Raw genomic sequence first — 11,457 nt, forward strand, 5'->3', positions numbered from 1 at the left:
AACGAAGAACACACACGAATGCCCTCATTACATAATACATAAACAATCTCCCGTTTATTGTCACACCAATAATGTACATTGCATAAGCTTATTTGGTTATACACTGGACATCTGGACCGAGCGGGGAACGTGTACGTACGTATCACATTTGCAGTACTTAAAGTCGTCGCTCCATATCCGGCAGCAAACCACCAGGCAGGCGGACCATGTTTTCGCTCAACGACGGGCGCGGGCACTCCACTGGTTTGCCCGCCAATTTTGCTCGATAACAAGCATTTAGCGCGTGCCTGCCGGGCACTGCTCGATCGTGTGGACGGGCCTTTAGAGATTAAGGGGACTCTTACGATGGAGTGGAGACATGAATCTGAGTCCCACACAGCCTCTGGTGAGTCTGAAGAGGCAAAAGACAGAGTAGGGACTGGAAGTATAGCCTTCATCCTGGCCTTAAAGATGGTGAAGCCCTTGGGTGAGACTGGAGAGGTGTCAGCTGAGGTGGGTCCTGCATTCCTGCAGACCCCAGAAGTCGAGGTTTGCAGCTGTGACTGTGACGGGCTTGAAAAAGGTGATTGTTGTTTGGCGTGCCTCCTTCTTTTGCAGGTACAGCTTCCTGTAGCACAGCATGTCCTTTTCCACAAGTGCTGTTGAAGTTTGAGTCATTCTCAGAAAGGAGATCCATGGCAGAGTTCACTTGGTCAATGGCAGTGCTCAACACCTTCAAAGTCAGACTCATGGGTGCAGGGTTTTCCCTCCACACCCGCTGACTCCTCCAGTGCCTGCTGCTGTTCCTGAAACAGAAGGTCCTTGGTACTGAGCTCCTCAGAGTGGCTCTCTAAGACTTCTGCTACATTCTCCTCATTGACCTACTGAAAGCCTGACCTCCTTGAAGATGTTGGTGATGTCACAGTGTACAGCTACAACATCTATGAAGCCGCAAGTGTCATTTACACACTCAGGCCACACTTTCCTCCACATGCCATTCACGCAGCTCTGTGTGACCTCTTTCCGAGACATGACGATGTTTTGTATGGCGTGATTGATGTTGTAGCTGCGTCATCAACCGCCTCAAGTAGTAGACCTTGAAGGTGGTGATGAGTCCCTGATCCATCGGCTGGATGAGTGAGGTGGTGTTGGGGAGCAGAAACGTGACAGTAATGTTGTCTGTCCACTCATCCATGGTAAGCGGGTGTGAAAGCGCATTGTTGAGGATCAGGAGAAACTTGGCCTTCCCAGATGCAGGACCCTTAGCAAAATGCTTGCCAGACATTTTCAAAGCTACACTGCTCACTTCAGTTACAAAAGCAAAGGGAGAGTACTTCACAGTTCGTGGTTAGAAAGCACTTCACAGTCGCCAAAGCAGTGAAAACACTTCCCAGTCACTATAACACAGCAAAAGCACTTCACAGTGAGTGCACTTCACATCTGAGCATCTGAAGTAGAAGGCATAGTAGTTTCAAAAGTCCTGCCCAACAGCCAATTTATAACTGCATAAAAAAAATTCTGATCACTGTCATAAGAGGCTACTTGACTTCTTAAGTATTCAACTTTGCGTGCCCTCACTGAACAAACAACAGCCCTACGCACAGTCATATGCAGTACAGTACTCTGATCTAGTATGGTCTGTTCGCTGCCCGCACCACTCTCGTTCAGCACTTGTATAGATGAGTCATCTCGTACTGTAATTTTCTTTGTGACATCTGGAAAATAACCTGTCTTAAATGGACTGGAAGACATCATTATGTAATTTAACCATCTCCTCAAGAGGACAAATCAAAGAATGATCGACTCCTGATCAATCATGGTCTAGTCAATGTTTCTATAGTTCCTGAAAGTAATCGTTTTACTGTAAGAAAGGGGTCTTGGGACATTAAAAACAAAAGTGACCAAAGCATGGTCAGAGACTGCTGGATTGATCAAGTCAACTACAACATCTAAGACATGATCAAGGTCAGCAGGAGACAAAACTAGGTCTAGAGTGTGTCCAGAAAGATGTGTTGGACACGACACATGATTAACAAAATTGTTTAGATTGAGAATTTCCAAGAACTCAGTGGAAAAAGGTTTCAGAGATGCATTGTTAACCCAATAATTACAGTCACCACAGATCAACCATTGCCCATTCTTTCCAGAGAAATTCTTAAGAAACAAGCCAATAGGCAAAAATGGCTGGACTGTAGAGCACAAGATGGCCATGTGGCAGCATTTGGGTAGATGATGCCACAGCGGATAAATGCAGTGAGAGATGCGTTCCATATTCTGAATTGGCAGGATAATGAATATCATTATTGTGGGTTTGTTTCCATCACAAATAGGGGAGTGGTCTTAATACATCAGCATCGTTAACACAAAATATTGCAGATCGGGGAATACCTGTCTACCTGCATTGTCTATACTGTATATAGAAGCTGAACCTTTTGTAAACTTTTTGGATGACTTTACTGAATAAATATCAATCTGTCTTACAGGTGTTGCAGTACAAAGTTTGACACTAGCAATTTAAATGCATCTAACCTAATCAAGAATTCCGGTGCACCTTAATCTTCATCAACGTTTTACCTAGTAGTTTCGAGTCTTCAAAAATTACTTACTGTATTGTATTGATAATGACATATTTTTCAAGCATAGGCTACTATTTTATAATAATGATGATACCAAACTAATTTTGGAAATAGGTTGAGTCAATACCATCAGTAATGTGTGTATATCTCTCACCAATGTCAAGTCCTGCTCGGCCCGGACACACCTGAGAAGGGTGTTATCCTGTGTGACACTACCAAACATCAAAGGTTTCCCAGACTCCAGTTCCTCCTGTACTAACACTGGATAGACCAACCGATTGAATGACTAGTAAGCTGGTAAGTGGTTTAAATTATTAAAAAAAGTCTCAGACATTTAGTAAACAGCTTAGTTAATTGCTGACCTTTTTGATCCAACACCATGATCTGATTTTAAAACTCAAGAAGTTGATAAAGTTGATTATTTTCTATGTAGTTTATATGAATATACTGTATCTCTTAATACTAATGCAACAAAGAAAAAACAATAATTGTGTTTCTAGATATTTATTCTAGACTCAGATTACATAATGCAAAAGTTTCACTGCAGTTTATAAAAACATACCCCTCAGTTCTTATAGTCTATCTAGCTTTAATTATCACACAAGTTTAATAGAAACAACTTATTCAGATCTAACCAATTATCATTTAACCAATTATCATTATCACATTATGGCACTGATTCATTAAAAAAAAAATCAAAGGGTAACAATGGCCTCTGAATGCATAGCCAGAGTTTTTTGTGAAGAAACAGAAAACAATAGGTGTGTTAGCCAAATGGAACTTAGTTCTAACATGCCCAAAAGGAGTCATCAAGACTTGGGTCCCTCTTTCCAGCTTCTGAAAAATACTTCTTTTACATATTACTGTAGTAAAACTCCCATAATTTGAAATAATAGGAGCTCTAGCCCTTACGAATTATGAGACTTTACGAAATATAAGGGACACCTCCCGAGGGGGGAAAAAAAGGTTGTTTCCCATTATCTGCCCCAAGCAAAATTTTAATGTTTCTAAGTACAGTATCTCTGTACCTGATTTAGGTGCTTGGTCTAGGGTTAACAGATATAATGGCTCAAACACTGGGAAATGATGGAAAAACAAGTGAGAAAAAGCTTTCCCAGTAGACCGTAGATGTACACTCCACAACTGACCAAGGTGTACCGACTGTGACCGATAGGTCTAACAAGCGTGATGAGTAACGTACTTTGTTTAAACTGAGACGTGCGGTTGGTGGTTGCATCCCATGGCAACATGTGTATCGTATATATTCATAAATGACTCTCATTATTCGAAATTTTACCAAATATTACAAAAAATTTAATATATATTTCGTAACACCAATTCAAAATGTCTTTTATATTTCGAAATTTTACCAGATACCACTACAGTATTAGGATTTTTGTAATATACAGTATATGTACTGTACCCTCTACACTGATGCTGGAGCTGCCTGGTTGCTAAAAGTTTTCATAATTTAATAACTGGATTACACACACATACAGACACATACACACGATGAAATAAGTATTCAATCTAGAAATAATTTAGTTAACTGTACCTTGTGCCTGAAATTCACAATGTTGACATATGTGCTACAGGGCTAACAATGTCAGGAATAATGTAAAACTAATCATTACACACTTGTGGGTAGAAAACCCCAAACCAGGAAATAGTTAAAACTGAAGAAAATTAATGTACAGTGTGTTTCAAAATTCTGGTCTCATTTGGTTATACTGTATCACTACAAAGTACATATCAATAGAGTACCTGTTTAAAGTGAATGCCATGCAACACAGATTCATAGTTACCAGAAACTCTGATGAAACACTTGCCAATGTTAATACCTCATTCATTACATTGGCATACTGTAATTAAAACCCCATGTACATAAGACCAATTGTGCATTCTCTGAATTTCTAACAGCTGCTTCAAGTATAATATTGCCAAGTTGCAAAGCATAAATTTGAGAAAGAATTAGATAACAGCAAATACTTACATGACACTTAAAAAATAACTGACTAGTTGCCAATAGCACAAATAAACAAACATGACAAATAAAGCATAAATAACAGAATTAAAACAAAAAGAAAGAACACACTAATCTATTTATCCACTTATTTTATGTCTCTTATTCATATTACACGGTGGAAACACCGTAACAGAAAAGCTTCCTGGCCTTCACATTATCCACTCAAGCAAACCTAACTAGCTGCAATTTCCCCATGACAATAAAATCATCCACATTGGTCTAACTGCACACGCATCTTTCAAGCTCCTTTATCTTCTATGCACAGTTACAGAAACAAAGCTCTCATCACTTTTTACATTATCTGGCATTTATGAGATGGTCATATGGGTGACAGAAATTGGGGTTTTAACATCAATCTACAGTACACTGACCAGTTATGGTGTGTGATATTCAGGGATTAGTATATCAATAGATAGTATATGAAATCAATACACTGAATGTTTGCTTTATAATTTAGCAAATTTTCATGAGTGTTTCCTAATACTTTATGTGCCATTCCAAATGAATGTGATATAAAAAGCCTTTTAAAAAAAAAAAAAAAAGATAATAGTTTACAAAAGTTTCTTACCATAACTACCCACAGTTGTCATTACTGTCAATAAGAGAAATATTTTGCTTCCTTGAAAATAATACATTTCCAGTGTAGAAATTTAAAAAATTAATACCTTACAATATACAGTACATTATATGTTGATATTAAAATACAACTCCAGAAATTTAATATTACTATCTTCTGATGGAGTGTTTCAATTTGTTTGAGTGGAATAGGCAGGGGCACATAGTACTTGCCACAAATGTGAAAATCCTACAAAATAATAAAAACAAATACTGTTTGCAAATCTTGACTTTCCTGCTCTGAAAACTTATTATTCTGAAGGTAACAAAATGCTTTTCTTTTATAAAATACAAGTCATACTGTACTATAGCTAAATTAGACATACAACCTCTATAAGCTATTACTAAAATGAGTATACAAGTACTGTACAGAACTGTATTTTCAACCAGGCTGATGACCTCTTAAGTCCTAACAGGCCCCAAATAAAATGGTTTTGTTAAGTTGGGACTCATTAGGACTGAAGCCTATCTAACCAGCAACTTCTTTTACTGACTTACAACTATAAATGCATCGGAAGCTGAAATTAATGAGTATACATGGTAATGATTACATCCGGTACATTAAAAAACCTGGATCTTCCATTTTAAGAAACTCTCTGCTCTCCATCCTCAAATCTTGGTAAATAGATAAAAGGTCAATAATTCTCTTGATTCAAAAGAGATTGGATATGAGAGCCACTCTTTTGCTTCCCCTCTAAAAGTAAACATCAACCCTTAAACCAGGTGTCATAATAACCAAGTCAAGTCTAAATTTGGGTAAGTAGTACGTACAGTATATTGTAATGATACATACCTGATTCTCTTGGTATGCTAAGCTATCAGATGCTGGCTATGACCTATCCTATGCAAAGAAAAAAATCTGCAAAATATCACTTGGGTCTCAGGATTTGATGGTGGTTTTCAGACTAAACCCATTTTGAAGCTGTAAAAATCTCTAGCTTTCCATACAACATTACAGCATTAATATCTTAGGGGTGCTATCTTTATTCATCAAGCTTTCAGAAAATGCCTACAGTATTTTGTTTTCTTAAGCTAGATATAAAAAATAGTGGAAGGATTTACAAATTTATCAGTGGCATTTATAGACCATATTAAAGTGATTTACAGAACTTAACAGAGTGATTTACAAAACAGAAGTTGGAACTTGTACTATTGGTAACACCATACTGTTACCAATCATTTTAAAGAGGAACTATTAAACTATCTTGCCCAGATGCCTCACACACACAAACATGTAGCCTGAAAATAATAAGATACTGTACTTTCTCCTAGACAATAAGGCTACAACACAAAAATATACATACATATCCTGATTCAAGGATTATTATGAAAAATACTGACAAAGTTATTTTGGTTATTCTAAAACCTTTTTAATTGTGGTACAGGAATTTTACATTTTTAAGACAATGTTTCTTGTGCAATGAAATACTCAAATTTTATAATAACTCTATACAGTATTGTCCTTACTGATATATTCTAAATGTACTTCTTTGCATTAAGGTTTAGGAAAAATAGTGGTAGAAAAGTATATTGTACCTTCAATCACATATAAAAGTAGAAAAAAAATATACAGTATTGTATATAGTATATACCAAAAGCAGATAACAAAAATTACTTCATAATATACATTGCAAGGGAATGCAAAATGAACAAGTACAACATGAAGAAAGCTAATGTATTTTACGTCATAAAAAATTTACAAGCGACAGTAATATATATATAAATTCAAAACAAATTTCTTCTGAACTTGGTTCAAGTAAACTAACAAGGAAAAAAGGTATCCCTACATCAATTACATTTCATATACTGCACAGTATATGAGTTGGCAAAACTCATGTCTCATAAACATAATAAAAACAAATACAATTAAACAGTTCCAAGGTTTGTTCTTCTATTCTCCAACATACTAAACAATGGTGCACACAAAATATGTACATCAGAGATACTACCTTAACCTAAAGAAAAATATTCAGAAAACTTCACTAGTTTTAATGAGATGGACAGAATTTGAACTGCATAGTGATGTAGCTCATGCATGAGTCAACAAGCAAGTGGGCAACTACTAGAACCTGACCATACTCCAGGAATTTATTGCACACACTTTATCAACTATATTAATCATAGACTGAATAGTAGCATGGAGCCTTCAAATGATGATCAAATCATAACTGATCAAATTACAAATGATGATGAATAGGTTAAATTGTCAATGTTGATCAAGTCAGCCCTAGCTGGACCCCTTTGCTTTAGTTTCTCACACATGTCTGAAAAATTAAGTAAGCTGGAATGTAACATTTCCTGAATGTTACAACCATACACATATCTATAATACTTATGTACAATATTGTCAGATCTAATACCTATTCTTCAGAAAAAAACACAAAAAACATTGATATGGAGTATGAAATACCATGTACAAGTTATTCAATTACATAGTAAAATTAAAAACACAGGGTGGGAATAATGACAATTTTTAAGTTCAACCTAATTCTCTAATGTAATCTTGCAATAACCTTTTAACATGTGAAAGAACAAACACTCAGTCAAGTCAAAAGGCTACACACTCACACAATCCCGGCTGAAAAATATTAACATATCAAGGGCAGATCCAGAACTACTCTAAGGGGGTTACCAAACTTTCATCACCAGAGACTAACCAGTATTTGAAATAAACATTTTCAAGAAATAATTATTGTGCTTTTCCTTTCACTAAAGGACGGTTTTATCAGGTGGTTGTAAAGCTTGAAATCCCCTTCAAAATAAGTTGAAGTTAAATTTTTATCATAGGACAGTGCCCAACATTCCAGGAATGGGTTAGATCCCTCACTCCACTGGATACAGTTCTGTATATCTACTGTAACCGTGAAAGTTCATGAAGATCATCCAGACACTCAAATGGTTCTCACGTATGACACTTGTGGCCTCAAACATTCACAGTAAAAAGATTTTATACATGGATTACTATTATGGCTATCTTTCTCAATTCAGTATTATGCTACTTGTCAAAACATTATCAGAGTACTGTACTGTACATGAAAATTCAACATATATTTAGCATTAAACTTTCAATACATTCAGATACCAGCAGCAAAATGATACTACTACGTACAGCAGTACTTGAATTATCTTTATGGCTACATTTCTCAAAACTGTTCGATTTACATTATTTAAACATTTTACCCAAATTTATAAAAATAAATAAATAAACAAACAGAATGCCTGCATCGTCTACACCTTAAGCTACAAGGCCTACACTGGCAGTAGGATAAATATACTTACATGGGAAATAACTGATGAACCTTGCTGTAAAAACACAAGGATATTGTACATGATGATCTTTAAGGCATCTGAACTGGAAGATATTCTGTGTTTACTTGGTCTTATAACATATTACAACCAGTAGGAATATGACTTTAATGTTAAAAATTATATTTGCCATAAGGGGAAAATCATACAGTCATCCATCCACCTCTGATGTACTGTTCCCTGTTGCACCTGATAATGAGGTTTTCACTAAATGTTCAGCAGATGGTTGATATATTTGTTATAAGATAAATCAAGAAGTTGTTTCAGGAATAATTTAAATCAACCCCAAGTCACTGAATTAGGCAATGTGGTCAATGGCTAATTCCTGATGAAAATTTAACTCAAAATGCTGTAACAGGTTCTGATCATATGTAACTACTGTACAATGTACCCCAATTTTACACACACACAAATGCAGGGCTTGCTTCATTGTCCTGTACATATAGCCATACCTGCAATTTGTAATACAGTGACCCCTCCGTTAACGAACTCAATCCGTTCCAGAAGGTCGTTCGTTAACCGAAAAGTTCGTTAACCGAAACCATTGTTTCAATGGGTTTTTGGGTAATTGGTTCCAGCTCAACGAAAATTTCCTAAATTCAACAAAAATGGTAGAAAAGTTCACTTACTTTGAGGTGTGTATGTAGAAGGCTCCTGGATGATGATGATGATGATGGGATTTAGAATGGGGGTGGAGGAGAAGGAAGAAGAGAAGGCATTGGGGTGAAAGAGAAGTCACCCCATGGCGCCATTTCACCCATAGAATTTTAGCTCTCTGGTGTAATTCAAGATTATTTTCTTTAAATCAACACTGCACTGCATTATATATTGTCAATATGTAAAATATATTTCAAAATGACCAATAATTTGCTTGGAAACACAGAAAAAAGCGTTTAGTTGAAGAGAGTCTCAAGCAAGATGTTACCTCCAGTGAAAACAGAGAAAGACTAACTCCTGTTTGCTGTGTTAAGAGGCTGGATGCCGTGCATTAAACTAGTCACTTTACCTTCAATTATGGTCAATAATTGTTAAAATGACTAAAAAATTGAATATTGAACTTTTAAAATTATTGAATAGTATAAACTTCTTGATATTTACCAAAATAGTAAGGAATTTAAGCCCTAGAACTGATTAATGTATTGGCGGACTGATACTAAAGCTGGTTGCCCGGTCAGTGCAAGCGAAAACATGTTGAGGTCGGTTCGTAAGAACTTCGTTAACCGAATTTTTTTTCGTTAACCGAATTGAAGATCCTTATGGAAGGCAGTTCGTAAATCGAAATTACGTTAACCGAGGTGTTCGTTAAACGAGGGGTCACTGTATATATGTCAAACCAAGAATTAACGACGCCAACTCTCATCTTTATCTCCCTGCCCTACTCCCATCTCTCCATACTCAACACTTTCTTTTTGTATCTCTCCCTACCCACCTTGTATCTCTCCTTACCCACCTTGTATCTCTCCCTACCCACCTTGTATCTCTCCCTACCCACCTTGTATCTCTCCCTACCCACCACCTACTTCTCTAAAATAGTCAGTACAGTATAGTCATCCTAGTTATGTTAAGTGATATATATAGTGCACAAAACATATGTATAATTTTTCCAGATTACACCAACCCTCTCTTTTTTACCTTAAAATCAATTTAACAGTTAATAGTGACAGTACTACTTATCAAAACTTGTATAAATCGATGACAATGCATATGGCAAAATTTAAAAGTAAAAAATATGTATAATATCACTGCACACATTTGAATAACTCTGCACATACTGTACTCATCAAACACCAAATGACAAAACCTAGATTGAGACAAGAAGAGCATGTGACTCAAGAATATTAGGGGAAAAAAAGATCTAACAAGTGTTCTTTTAAAAGGTATTGTGACAGCAGTTAAAAATATATTAAGTTTGATTATCAAATATTCATTGGCAAAAAGTCCTCGCCATGTCCCGTTGACCTAAGTATAAAAGTGGACCCCAGGTGTCTGTCATTAATTGCATATTTAATCAACACAAATAGATTTCACCTGTGTTATCTAAACTACCATTTACAAGATTAGACAATAAGATTCAATGACAAATCTAATTAAAAAGTCCTAGGTTCCATTACAACTACCATCAGTGAAATCAATAAGCTATCCAAACATTACTTATTATCTATACATGCAGTTGTACTACAGTTATTATATTCTTAAACTTACTTGAACACAATAACAATGGAAGTACTTTGTCTTCTGTATAAAACCTAGCTTAAATTTTCTTTCTACCTATACCACCAAGTATTCTTAAGATATTAAAAGTGGACATTGAAAGACAAATAAGCATGTTATTATCTATTCACTCCTGAAGGGTTTTCCCACTATAATGCAGGGTGGCCAATATCAAGAACAACCACAAGTTCTCCCTTCATTCACTGGTTCTAAATGCTGTCAGGTGTGTGATGTTGGTATGGGTGTGAGAGAAAGTGAAGTAAGTTACTGGAAAGGGCTGAAAGTGAGGTGATATACAGTAGTCCATATACATTTCTTTATACCCCTAACTTGCTAAGGCTAATTTATCTACAACCTCCACAGTAATTGAATTGACTTCATATTAATTCAAAGTGCAACAGAAAACAGAAAAAGAGACATGAAATTAAAAATGCAAAGTTATTTGCAGCAGACACCACCTTTTGAGCTTCCAGCAAGATCTATGAATGTGTACAGGTACACCGTATTAATTTTTTCTACCAAGCCTATCCATGTACCTTAACTTCTGTTGTACAGTTACAAATTCTATTACATCCAGGTTTTACTAATCAACTATTAACAGCACCTGAAGTATTAGAATTCCAGGAAGACAACTACATAAATGAGGGCTCAAGTTGAAGCCTGTTATGGGCATAATTTTATATTGTAACTTAGTAGTGCCAAAAATGGAAGTGCAATAATATGGAGCATTCTTAATGTGTGTTA

The sequence above is a fragment of the Homarus americanus genome, unplaced genomic scaffold (assembly GCF_018991925.1).
Source record: "Homarus americanus isolate GMGI-L3 unplaced genomic scaffold, GMGI_Hamer_2.0 scaffold44060, whole genome shotgun sequence".
Classification (NCBI taxonomy): domain Eukaryota; kingdom Metazoa; phylum Arthropoda; class Malacostraca; order Decapoda; family Nephropidae; genus Homarus; species Homarus americanus.